Source organism: Galeopterus variegatus, unplaced genomic scaffold (assembly GCF_000696425.1).
Source record: "Galeopterus variegatus unplaced genomic scaffold, G_variegatus-3.0.2 Scaffold5142, whole genome shotgun sequence".
NCBI classification, from domain to species: domain Eukaryota; kingdom Metazoa; phylum Chordata; class Mammalia; order Dermoptera; family Cynocephalidae; genus Galeopterus; species Galeopterus variegatus.
This window is the reverse complement of record NW_007731253.1, coordinates 6,041-20,570: the sequence shown is the minus strand read 5'-3', so window position 1 is coordinate 20,570 and position 14,530 is coordinate 6,041. Positions and strand designations below refer to the sequence as shown.

The 14,530-nt window shown below is 36.3% G+C and overlaps 1 protein-coding gene across 1 annotated transcript in view; it reads right to left on the bottom strand.

Moving 5' to 3' along the window:
• LOC103604436 (lipopolysaccharide-responsive and beige-like anchor protein) overlaps positions 1–14,530 on the bottom strand; it is a gene marked incomplete at its 3' end in the record, with an annotated part of 161,417 nt that overhangs the window by 144,723 nt on the left and 2,164 nt on the right. The gene's annotated exons all lie outside the window — the stretch shown is intronic.

Genomic DNA, 14,530 nt, shown 5'->3' with positions numbered 1-14,530 from the left:
AGCGCGGCGGCGCTCCCACCGAGGGTTCGGATCCCATGTGGAGACCGGTTCCCGCTCACTGGCTGAGTGTGGTGCGGGCGCGACACCGAGGGTTGCGATCCCGTTGCCAGTCCCCGGTATGGGTGTGACACCAAGGGTTGTGATCCCGTTACCGGTCAGTAAAAAAGACAAAAAAAAGGAAAAAAAAAAAAAAGTAAGTAATCCCGTTCACAATAGCTACCAAAAAAATAAATTTAACCAAGAAGGTGAAAGACCTCTATGATGAAAACACTGGTGAATGAAACTGAAGAAGACATAAATAAATGAAAAGATATCCCATATTCATGGGTTGGAAGAATTAACATCATCAAAATGTTCATATTACCCAAAGCAATTTACAGATTCAATACAATACCTATGAAAATACCAATGTTAAGTTTAATTCTAGACATCAACTTGGTTAGATGAAGGAATGCTGAGAAACCTGGTAAAGCAACCTTTCCAGGTGTGTCCATAAGGGTGTTTCCAGCAGAGATTAATATGAGGGTCTGAGTGGCATGGGTGTGAAAGACCCACCCTCAGAATGGGTGGGAACCAGGCCGGCCCGGTGGCGCACTGGAGAGTGCGCCGGCGGTGCTCCCGCCGAGGGTTCGGATCCCATGTGGAGACCGGTTCCCGCTCACTGGCTGAGTGTGGTGCGGGCGCAACACCGAGGGTTGCGATCCCGTTGCCGGTCCCTGGTACGGGCGCGACACCGAGGGATGCGATCCCGTTACCGGTCAGTAAAAAAGACAAAAAGAAAAAAAAAAAAAAAAAAGAATGGGTGGGAACCAACCAATCCACTGGGGGTCCGGAGAGAACAAAAGACAGAGGAAAGAGGTGAAGCTCTCTCTCTCGATCTGTTGGAGCTGGGATACACTCTTCTCTCCTGTCCATGGACATCAGAGCTTGAGACTCTTCAGCTTTTGGGTTCCAGAACTTACACCAAGAACACCATCAGCTTCCCTGGTTCTGAGGCCTTTGGACTTGGACTGAGCCACACTACTGGCATCCAGTTTATAGACGGGCTACTGTGGGACTTTTCTTCATAGCCACATGAGCTAATTCCCCTAATAAATCCCTGTCATATAATTATAACATATCCTATTGATTCTTTCTCTCTGGAGAACCCTGACTAATACAACCAACAACATTCTTCACAGAAATAGAAAAAAATGATCTTAGAATTTGTATGGAACCACAATAGACCCTTATAGCTAAAGCAATCTTGAACAAAAAGAACAAAATTGGAGGCATCACACTACCTGACTTCAAAACATACTATAAAGCTGTAGTAACCAAAACAGCATGGTACAGGCATAAAACAGACAAATAGGTCAATGGAACAGAATAGAGAGCTCAGAAACCTACATACTTACAGCCAACTCATTTTCAACAAAAGTGCCAAGAACACACAATGGGGAAAGGACAGCCTCTTCAATAAATGGTACTGGTAAAACTGGATATCCACATGCAGAAAACTGAAACTAGGCCCCTATCTCCCACCATACTCAAAAATCAACTCAAATGGATTAAAGATTTAATTTTAAGACCCAAAACTATGAAACTACTAGAAGAAAATACAGGGGAAATGCTATACAAAATGGGAGTGGGCAGTGCTTTTTTGGACAAGACTACAAAGGCACAGGCAACTAAAGCAAAAATAGACAAATGGGACTACATCAAACTAAAAAGCTTCTGCACAGCAAGTGACACTATCAACAAAGTGAAGAGACAACCTACAGAATGGGAGAAAATATTAACACACAATACATCAGACAAGGGGCTAATATCCAGAATATATAAGGAACTCAACCAACTCAATGGCAAAAAAAACAAATAACCCAATTAAAAAATGCACAAAGGACCTGAAAAGACATTTCTCAAAAGAAGACATACAAATGGCCAATAGGCACATGAAAAAATGCTCAATATCACTAGCCATCAGGGAAATGTAAATTAAAACCACAACGAGATATCATCTCACTCCAGTCAGGATGGCTATTATAAACAAAACAGAAAACAACAAATGCTGACAAGGATGTGGAGAAAAGGGAAATCTCATACACCATTGGTGGGAATGTAAATTGGTACAGCCACTGAGAAAAACAGTATGAATGTTCCTCAGAGAACTAAAAGGAGATCTGCCTTATGACCCAGCTATCCCACTACTGGGTATATACCCAAAGGAAATGAAATCAATGTATGAAAAAGACATTTGCTCTCCTATGTTTATTCCAACACTATTCCTATTCACAATAGCAAAGAGATGAAATCAATCTAAATGCCCATCCACAGATAAATGGATAAAAAAAAACTGTAGTATATACACAGTGGAATACTATTCAACTACAAAAAAAAATAAAATCCTACCATTTGTAGCAACATGGATGGAACTGGAAACAATCATGTTAAGTGAAATAAGTCAGGCACAAAAAGACAAATACCACATGATCTCACTCATATGTGAAATCTAAAAAAAATAAAAAGTGGTTCTCACGGAAGTAAAGAGTAGAATAATGGTTACCAGAATCCAGGAGGAGAGAGTGGGAGGGATGGAATGGACTAACAGGTACAAAACTACGCTATCTACTCCAAGTGAATTACTGTGCAGTATATGCATGTATTGAAACAAAACACTGTACCCCACAAATACATACAGGTAAAGGTTAAAATAAAAAAAATTAATTTAAATAATAAATTGGCAACCCTGTTTTTTTAAAAAAGGATTCTTGCAACAAAAACTTGAATCTGAATCTAATTAAGCTTCAACCAGCTTACAGAAAATAATCCAGAATGTGAGAAATATTATAGAAAAAATGAACCAATCTTCTCAACACATAAATGGCAAGAAAAAAGCAGGGAAGGTGAAAGGAATTTATAGACTCAAAAAGATTTAAGAGACACATACCCCAAATGAAATGGGTACACCTTATTCAATTCATAACTCAAATAAAGAAATTATATTTAAAACAAAACAAAAACTAGTAGGACATGAGGGAATTTTGAACACTAAATATTCAATAATATTTAGGAACTATTATAAATTATTTTTAGAAGTGATAATGGTACTGTGGTTTGACTGATTTCTTTTTAAAGTCTTTATCTTTTAGAGATACACGATGAGGTGTTTACAAATAAAATGTAGGAAGAGAAAAAACTTTCACATTACTGAGTTAGATATGGTTATGCATGACCTTAATCAAGATGTTTAAATACTAAAAGTTGATAATGAATTCAATAAAAAATAAAAGCCCTGTATTTTCAACCATTTTGAAGTTAACATAAAATAAAAAGGATTATGTGTTAAAATATTAACTTGATATTAATGAAGTTTATACCTACACATCATCTCATACAATCCTCCAAAAATGAATTTAAAATTTCATTATTCAAAATGACAGCACAAACTGCATTACCCTGCCCACACAGAAATCTGACAGCTCAAATCAATCTTCAATAGCTCTAAATTAAAAATTAATCAGGAATGCTTTTAAGCATCAGCAGTGAACAAAAGTTTAGAAGAGCAGAACACAAGAATGGATCACCACAAATGAATCTACCAACAAGCATTAATCAAGCAGTTACTATACGTAAGATCAAATATAACATGCTCTCATTGATTGAGGATAACATTCAGGTTCTGGGAGCAAAATTAACAATGATATATATGCAAAGTACTATCACAAACCCCAAAGAACCTAAAACATTTACTTTATTGTTCATAGTAAAGCAATGGCATAAATTTTAAGTGTCTTGGGTACCAACATTTGAAAAAATTGGACACATCTTACCTTAATCAATTGTGTATTCTTTGCATCTATTTGAATGCAGTAGATGATCAACAAAGTAAATAAATGTATATAGATGCAGGCAATCATATAGTTAAATTGATATACTACCATGAAATTATGTATTAACACAAGATTTCTGGAATAAAATGTAACTGTAAAAGCTTTAAAAGCCTTCAGGAAAAAATCATACCATTTGACCCACCAATTGGACTTTTAGGAATCTATCCCAATAAACAAAAATATGAAAAGCACTTTATATACACTAGCTAACTTGCACTATTATTTGTAACAAACAGCAACAAACTTAGATATCTAACAGTGGTGGCATTATAATGGGACAAGTTGGCTAGAACTATATTTCCCAGAATTCCTATACATACCTGGTTAGGGTGGTACACAAGAAAGATTCCTGTGGGAGGTATGGAGGCAATAGCCATTTTGTAGCTTACATATATCTTCACTTATCTGATGGCTTACTTCACTGGTGTGATACAATGTCCAGGTCTACCACTACCCCATTTCCCCCTACATTTCTTTCAGTTTCTCACACTCCTTGGCAAGATGAGTGTATTAAGCTTTATGACAAAGTTTGTAGCTTACATATATCTTCACTTATCTGATGGCTTACTTCACTGGTGTGATACAATGTCTAGGTCTACCACTGCCCCATTTCCCCCTACATTTCTTTCAGTTTCTCACACTCCTTGGCAAGATGAGTGTATTAAGCTTTATGACAAAAAAGCCCAACTTCGGCAGGACACTCATACCATCAAGGTCAGAGGCAACAAAGCAAGACCTGACATGAGTTTTCATCTGTCCTTGTAGCCTCCAACTTTTTCTTGTGGCTCCCGCTTATTCTTGCTCTCCCCCACTTTACATCCATCTTCTCTTCCTGACTACTTTTCCCTCATGAACTTCAAACTCCAGAATCAAACATGAAGACAAGAAAGAGCCTTACTGAAACTGCTTATTTGGCTACTACAATTATGTAAGGTCAAACCCCTTTAACAAATCCTTATCTGAAGAAATATATGGATGAGGCTTTTGTCTAACAGACACTTATGTACCATTTTTATCAGGAATGTGTAACTTGAATCTAATCATTAGCAAATATCAAAAAAAGAAAAGCAAAATGAGGAACACTCAATTAAAAACAAAGAAAATGTTACATTCCTCAATTTCCACACAGCACAAAAGACAAAGAAAGGCTGTGGAAATATTTCAGATTAAAAGAAACTAAAGAGACAACAAATTCAATACCTTACCTGATCAGTCTAGACAAGCTCCTGATGGCGGGGGAGGGAAAAAAATACTATAAAAGATATTATTGGGCCAACCAACAAACATGGAATACCTATGGTGCATTAAAAGTATTGTATCAAACTTAAATTTACTGAAGTTGATCATCATATTTTGGTCATAAAAGAGAATATCCCTCCTTTTAGGAAATATAAACTATGGCATCTTGCGGGTAAATAGCTATGATATGTTCAACTTACTCTCGAATGAAAAAAAAAAAAACCTAAGTATGCAGTATAAAAAGAGAGTAAGCAAATGATAAAAAAAACACATGGGAGAGAATGTTAATAATAGGCAAATCTAGAAAAAAGGATATATAAATGTTCTTGCAACATATTCTTGCAACTTCTAAGTTTGCAGTTACTATATTAAAATAAAAAGGTTTTTTTTTAAAGTCTGAGTGATAAGAAAGCAATTTCGTATTTTAATAATTAATATTAACATTTTCTCTTTCTTGATTGTACAAAAAATAATGATGCATCTTACAATTAATAGCATCTTATAGAGTCAAGGAAAAACAAGTGGAGAGGCAAAAAAAAGAAAAACATCCGATTAGTTTTCTTCATCCAACTAACAAGCTTTTAGGAAAAAAGACAGAAGACACACCATGCACACTAAATTAAGGATACTCAGACTTAGTGCAAGAGACTTAATGTTACCAATCTGGTTTTCAAGCAATCAAGACTTTAAGTATTAATTGTTCCTTAAGTCTCATTCTGTGTGCTTAATTTTATAACTGTAAAAGTACCTACATACCTACAAATCAATGTACAGCTATTAAAATATGTAATATGTTTTAAATGGGCTTTAAATGTTCAAAAATGCTCCTTAAAAACTACGTTTTAGAGGGAACTGAAAACTGCTAGAGTGGTTAAATTCATTTAATCCAAAATTAAATGCTGATAAAGGATAAACTCCAAACAACAGGAAAGAATGTAAATCTGGAATTCAAATATAGCAAGAACATAATTCAACCATCAGACAAATCCCTATAAAAAAAATAATAATAAATGCCAGAATTACCAGAGATTTTTATTTCATTTATATTTGCCACAGAACAAAAAATGTTTATTTTGTAATCTGCATAATTTTTACCACCACATTTCTACTTCCACAAGGAGCTAAAGAAAGATCTCTAAGATGAGTCAAATAAATGGCTACAGAGGACAGAAAGTGAACAAAGAAGCCACAGGATGTAGGGCAATGCTTATCAGTACAACCAAGTTAATCAGGAGACTGTGAAAGTAATAGAAGAAACTTAGGCAATTCACTAAGCAGGGAAAACAATCTGAAGACGCACACTGTGACCTGTGCATTTATATGAATGATAGGTGCAGAACTGGAAAGTGGGAGAAGAAAACTATACTAAATTATTCAGACTGATGATTTTTCCACTTTAAAATTTTCAGTTCCAACCTACAGTCACCAAATACGAATTCAGTGCAATTTGTAGCCACCAAATACGAATTCAGTGAACATCCTTTTTTCTTTAAATATATTTATGAACTATCAAATGTAGAAAAAGAACTAAAAACATTGTTACATAGCTTACCTCCAAGTCAGTCGCAAATCATTCACTATAAGCTGATCCAGTATTGTTACATACCTCCTCCAAATTTCTTTTCAAAGATGTTAAAAATTGAAATCTACAGTACTGTAAAAATGTTTTTTTCACATTTGTGTTTTCATCAGAATGAAAAATAATTCTTTGATTAAAAATAAAATGATACATAGAGACAGAAAGTAGAATGGTGGTTGCCAGGGGCTTGGGGGAAGGGGGTAAGGGGAGTTATTATCCAATGGGTATAGAGTTTCAGTTTTACAAGATAAGAAAGGTTCTGGTGATGGACGGTGGTGATGATTGCACAACCACATGAACGTACCTGATATCACTGAACTATACATGTAAAAACGATTAAGATGATGAATTTGTTATACATATTTTACCACAATTTTTTCTTAATTGGGAAAAAAAAGAAAATGATAGTTGATAACCCAACATCAAAAAATAAAAGAAGTTCTATAGAAACTAGACTAAAGAACTCAGAACGTAACTATCTCCAGACATTCAGCAAAAAGGTAAATTATACAACCATATTCAGTAGCTCTCAAGGGTATCATTATGTTATTAAAACAGTGTAAGAATTATTCAAGCTAATTAATGAGTTCTTTCAAATATGGTTAAACTGTTTTTGTTCTTAAATTTGGTGTTTAAAGAAACAGAATTAGGTGCCTGCTGGGCACTAGAGAGACAGCAAGAAAGGGGGAGTGGGAGGGTTAGGTACCTACACTGCCGAGGAGGCAGAGGCCTGGCCGCTAAGCTTGAGAATTCTATATTGAGCTCAAACTATCAGGCACGCTTGAAAACAAGCCAGTGTGTCTGAGGCTGGGCAAGTGGGAGCAACAGGTGACAGGGAGTGAAGCCCTGACCTAGGGCAACCCCACCCCCAGATGTTGGCAGAAGCACTTGCTTCTAAGGTGCTGCTGGCACACAGTCCCTCACCTCCTCACTCAATCCTACACAAAGAGGTATTTTTGTCATCACATTTCATACCAATTTTGGGAAAATGGGGACATTTAAAACTAGTATTTCATGCAAAGAGCTCCTTTAAAACCTTTTGAGAAACACCAGCATACTCTGCCTCAAAAGACAGGATACATAAGAATGATTCTAGAGATGGAATTAAGAAATCAGTAAGGAAGAAGCAGTATGGTAATGTAGTGGACTGAATTATGTCCCCCCAAAACTCACTGAAGCTTGAATTGTGTCCCCCACGTTTTATGTATTAGAAACTTAGCTCCCACTGTGACTGTTAAGAGGTTGGGAAATCCTATTATGGTAATTGGAAGGTGGAGCCTTGAAGAGGTGAGTGGATTGCAGGACCATGAAACTAGTAAATGGATTAAAACTGGTGGTCAGGGACGTGGTTTTGAGGGCTTCAAAAGAAGAGGAGAGTCTGTCTTTCTCTCTCTCTCTCCCTCTCTCTCTCTCTCTCTCTCTCTCTCTCTCTCTCTCTCTCTCTTTCTCTCTCTCTCGGCTCTCTCTGCTTCCACCACCTTGCAATGTGAGACCCCTGGGTCACTGTCGCCACCACCAGATGGACTTTGGACTTCCTAGCTGCAGAAACTGTAAGCAGTAAATGTCGTTTCCTTTTAAAATACCCAGTTCCATGTATTTTGTTATAAGCCACAAAAACAAACTAATACAAGTAGCCAAGCTCCAGTTAATTCTCGCCTACTGGTATTCATGCCCTTGTATAATCTCCCACTCTTACACACTGCTATTGGTAATATAAAACGGCTTTAGAAAATAGGCTGACAGATTTCTTAAAACACACCCACCATATGATACAGCCATTTCACTCCTATGTGTTTACCTAAGAGAAATGAAAGTTGGTGTCCATACGAAGACATATATACAAATATTCACTGCAGCTTTATTTGTAATGGCCAAAAACTGGAAATGATCCAGATGTCTTTCAACAGGTGGATGGATAAAAAATTTACAGTATATCCATACAATGGAATACTACTCAGCAATTTAAAAGAGTGAATATTGATACAACATGAATGAACCTCAAAATAATGAAATAATTATGCTGAGTGAAAAACACAAAAGAATATATACCATATGATTCCATTTGTACATATTAATTTTTTATAAAATTCTAGAAAATACAAACTATGGTGACATAAAAGTAGATGGTAACGTAAACATTCTTTTAAGCAAAAAACATGCAACCATCCACTGGTTCTTCTGCTTTACTTTTTTCCCCTCTATATTTGTCCTTTTTACCCACTTCCATTCTTCAAGAATGGGGATTTTTTTTTCTGTTTTTATTCTGTAATGTATTCCCAGCACTAACAACCAGCACATAGCTCATGCTCAATAAATACGTACTAAATGAATTCCTCCTGCAAATCTTACTCGCTTTCCTCTGTCCCAATATGTCAGATGCTTACTCATAGTTCTCTCCTTTAATGCTACCCACAAACAATTACTGTCTCTCTTCCACAAGCATTTTAAACTATTTCTTAAATTTGGCATTTTAATGATTAAAGAAATAAGTAATAAGAAAGAAGACAGTTATTTCATTTAAAGATATACCATACTTGATTAGCCAGTTAGCTCAGTTGGTTAGAGAGTGGTGTTATGACAGTAAGGTCAAGGGTTCAGATCCCTGTATTGTCCTGCCACCAAAAAAAAAAGAGATACACCATATTTGATGGGCCTTACCTGTTAGATGATAAAAACTAAAATAAGGATAGTTACTTTCTCTAAAACAATTGAATATTATATTTGTTTCTTTCTTTCTTTCTTTTTGGCAGCTGGCCAATATGGGCATCCAAACCCTTGATCCTGATGTTTTAAAACCATATTTTATATTATGTGTGTATGTATAATTCCGTACCAGGTTGTTACACTGATATCAGACAACAAAAAAGCAATCCATTTTCCATATATTAAGTTATATGTACTTAATGTAAATGACACTAAAAGATGCTGCAACTAATAATCATGTTAACTAATTTGGTAAACGTTTCACCATCTGCACACCTGAATGAGTAAAACTAATTCGAGGAAGGGAATAGGAACCCACAGAAAAGAAGAGTTATTATACGTATAGCCAACTTAAATAAGAGTTTGTAAAAAATAATGTGCTCAAAATCCAGAATCAAGCTTAGGTTTGAATCCTGTCTCTGCCTCTTAGCTGTGGTTTTGGACACATACCACAGTGTATGGGGCTAGTTAAGAAAACCATTTCATCAGGTTGTAAAGACTGAATGCAAATAAGGTGCTTAAGAGTATGCCTGTCCAATAAGTATTCAATAAATGTTAGCAATTATTAAATTTTATAAAAATAAAATATTAACTATTTAAGAAATTTATTTAAAATGATTTATCAACTACATAACTAGAAATAAAAACAAAAAAGACCTACATGAATCATCAAATTCCATCAAAGACATACATAGAAAAAAACATAATAAAACTCCAATATTTTATCATAAACTTGAGATTAAAAAAAAGGAAACTTTTAAATACTCAATGCACTTAAAGTAAATTGACATGATACATTACCATAATTTAACTTTAATACAGTTTTATTATGTAATATAAATTAAGGGTTTATATCAGTGTGCTAAAAATCTAGGTATCCTTTAGCATGATACATATTTAATCACTTTTTTAGCAAATCAAATTTATATTCTCTTATAAAAAATTAGAAAATGATTACTCACTTTTTAAAAAATACAATTTTGCTAGGATCAAAAGTATTATGTGTAAATGCTTTACAAAAAATTGCCAAGAAATCTACAACAGATTTCCTATTAAGTTCTAATACTGAATTTAGTCATCATTTAGAAATAAATACACTTCATAAAAACAAAAACCAAGTATGCTCATAACAAACATGGATAACTACCTATTTGCATTAGCTAGATGGTCCTTATCCAAGATCAGGAACTTTTCAAAACCCAAGGCTATTAAGCCTAAATGGAGCTTAGCAAAATAAGAAACAGTGCCAAACAAAAAATGCTCCAGCTTTCAATATCAAAGCAAAGTACATGTAATACACGGAATTACAAAAAGGCACCTCCTCTGGGGTGATAAATTGCCCAAATGCACTCCTTCTATAAGGACAAACTGCAAAAATGCATCCCTTGAATGTCCCAGAGGGCTGGATTTAAGCCACCACTATTAATCCTTAATCCAGGTACACCCTGCACAACCATTATTTAAAGGCACTGAATAAAGAGACTACAGACTGAATGTTTCTGTCCCCCCAAGATTCAGATGCTGAAACCCTAATCCCCAATGTGATGGTGTTTGGAGGTGGGGCCTTTGGGAGGTAATTAGGATTGTATTAGGTCATGAAGTTGGCGTCCTCATCATGGGATTAATGCCTTTACAAGAAGAGGAAGAGACACAAAATCTCTCTCAATCGTGTGAGAAATGATCAATCACAGCAAGAGGGTGGCCATCTGAAAACCAGGAAAAGGACCCCCTCCAGACCCCAAATCCACTGGCATCTGGGTCTTGGACTTCCCAGCCTCCAGATCTGTGAAAAATAAATGTTTGTTGTTTAAACCACCCAGGCTGTGTTATCTGTTATAGTAGCCTAAACATACTAATACAATAGTCAAGCCTACAATTTGCATCAGATACTACACCACAGCCATCTGAAAACCAGGAAAAGGACCCCCTCCAGACCCCAAATCCACTGGCATCTGGGTCTTAGACTTCCCAGCCTCCAGATCTGTGAAAAATAAATGTTTGTTGTTTAAACCACCCAGGCTGTGTTATCGGTTATAGTAGCCTAAACATACTAATACAATAGTCAAGCCTACAATTTGCATCAGATACTACACCACACACATTCACATAATTCACATTAATCCTCATAATTACCCTATGAAATACAAATTATCTGCACTTTACAGACAAGACAATGAAGCTCAGGAAAGTTAGTTTCTTCAAATTCCATAGCTAAGCAAATTCTAATTCCTTCTTTTAGTCTATAAATATTTCCTGACAAGCACATGCTAGTTTCTAGGGATACCAAGATGAATAAAATATCTCTATCCTCAAGGAGAGAACACAGACCTAAATCTGTGCAATTTCTGATGATAAGGCCATTCTATCTATGAGTTATCAGCTCAGTTCAGTCCTCTAAACTATGCCCTTCATTTCTTTTCTTTTTTTGTAAGAGCTTTCTTGAACTTTAATCCACATACCATGCAATTCACCCTTTGAAAGTATGAAATTCAGTGGGTTTTAGTATATTCAGATTTGGGCAACATCACCATTATCTATTTTAAAACATTTTCATAACCCTAAAAAGAAATCCCATACCCATTAGAAGTCATTCCTCATTCTTCCCTCACCCCCAAGCCCTGGTAACCACTAATCCACTTTCTGTCTCTACGGATTTGCTTATTCTGGACATTTCATATAAATGAAATTCATTTAAATGGAATCATACAAGTGGCCTGTTGTGACTGGCTTCTTTCACTTAACATGATGTTTTAAGGTTCATCTATGTTGCAGTACATATCAACACTTCATTCCTTTTTAATGACAGAATAATATTCTACTGTATGTATATATCACATTCTGCTTATCCATTCATTAGCTGATGGACACTTGGGTTCTGTTTTTTGGCTATTATAAATAATGTTGCTGGGCCGGCCCGGTGGCACACTCGGTAGAGTGCGGTGCTTGGGAGCATGGCAGCGCTCCCGCCGAGGGTTCGGATCCCATATAGAGACCAGTCCGCTCACTGGTTGAGCGCGGTGCGGGCGCGACACCGAGGGTTGCGATCCCGTTGCCGGTCACAAAAAAAGACAAAAAGGAAAAAAATAATAATAATAATAAATAAAAAATAAATAATGTTGCTGTAATAATTCTGTACACATTTTTGTGTTGACATATGTTTTCAATTCTCTTAGTAAACCCTTTGTTCTTAAAATAACCTACAATTTTAAAAAGTGCTTTTCATCCACACAATACCATAAGTCAGTTAAACAGGTTTATTATCCCTACTTACAAAGGAGGAGATCGAGAGTGATTAAGTGATTAGAATGAGGTCACATCCAGTCTGGAACTGGCAAAATTAGGTTTAAAACCAGTTCTTTCTGCACTGCATAAAGTTTTTTTTTTAAAGAAATATATTTGGGCCGGCCCGGTGGCGCACTGGATAAGTGCGCCGCTTGGGAAGCGCGGCGGCACTCCCGCCCGAGGGTTCGGATCCCACATACAGACTGGTTCCCGCTCACTGGCTGAGCGAGGCGCGGGAGCAACACCGAGGGTTGCAATCCCGTTGCCAGTCCCCGGTCCGGTACGGGGGCAACACTGAGGGTTGCGATCCGTTGCCGGACACGGAAAAAGACAAAAAGACAAAAAAAAAAAAAAAAAGAAATATATTTAGGGCTGGCCCCCTGGCTCACTCAGGAGAGTACAGCGCTGGTAGTGCCGAGGCCGTGGGTTCGGATCCTATATAGGGGTGGCCAGTGCACTCACTGGCTGAGCATGGTGCAGACAGCACCGTGCCAAAGGTTGCAATCCCCTTACCAGTCAAAAAATAATAATAATAATAATAAAATAAAAATAAAAATAAAGAAATATATTTAATCAGGTATTTGAAATTCTGTTACCTGGCTGGTGCAAAAATATGTCAAAAAGCAAAAGTCCATAATTATTTTACGTTGAAATACTGCAATGAGCAAATTGCAGGCATAGGAGAATTTTTCCCCCAGGACCCTCACACCCAGATGATGGTTCTTATTCTGAAAAAGCTACAAATGGCTGATGGATATGAATTAGAGACCAGTTATCATCTGAACCCTCAAAATACTCACTTGTAAAAGAAAATTTTTATGGCCATTCCCATCTCCCTATCAGAAACACCTTCTGGGGTGTTTTCATTCATGCACGCATTCATTTAATCATTTATTTAACAAATATTATTTAGTCACTGCTATGCCAGGCTCTTTCCAACCTCAACAGACACTTAATGCAAGCCACAAGCCTCACTTCTCATACTGCTCCCCCACTTAGCTCAAAGGCAATCCAAACCTTCCTGAACCAGAAGATAAGGGGAGTAAACCACAAAGAACCACATTAGCGTCTGCCAATAAAACAAGTTAATTACATTAACCCTTTAAAATCCAGAGAGAAAAATAAATCATACATTAAAAAATGTCCACAATCTAAACAACTTAATAATTAGGATTTGATATTATATCTAATATTCCAAAATAAATTTATGCTATTTCTTAACTGACATGCCAATCGCCACTAGAAGATTAAAACAGTAATATACTACAAGTCTTCATCCTTAACATTAACCTTCCTTCACATGCTAACATGCACATTTTCTTCTTACTTGTGCCTTGACTTTCAAAGAAATTTCAAATTGTGTTTGTGTGTGCACATGTGTGTATAATAAAGACAGACAAAGATGCTTTCGGTTTTAATGTATTCATACTTTAAGATGGAAAAAAAGCAGAGGTAGCAAAGGGAAAGGAAGAAGTAAATGGGATTATAAAAGTGGTGGCATAACACAATATACAAATCATAAAACTGTACTTGCTACTAGCATCAAATTCTATAACACTCAAATATGTGTACCTAGCTATATCACTCTTCAGAAAGTAATTAAGCTTATTATTAGTAAGTCTAAGAAAGCTTATGTTTTAAACTATAGGATAAAACACAAACTCACATTTACTTCCAAAATAAATGCTGTGAGATAAGCTCCACTATGGAACTAGTAAAATCAAAATACAGGTAAGTATTTTGTTAGTTCTGTCTATGTAAGTTGTACTTCAAAGTTTTTTTTTTAGGGCTGGCCCGGTGGCGCACTGCTACAGTGCGCCGCTTGGGAAGCGTGGCAGCGCTCCCGCCGAGGGGG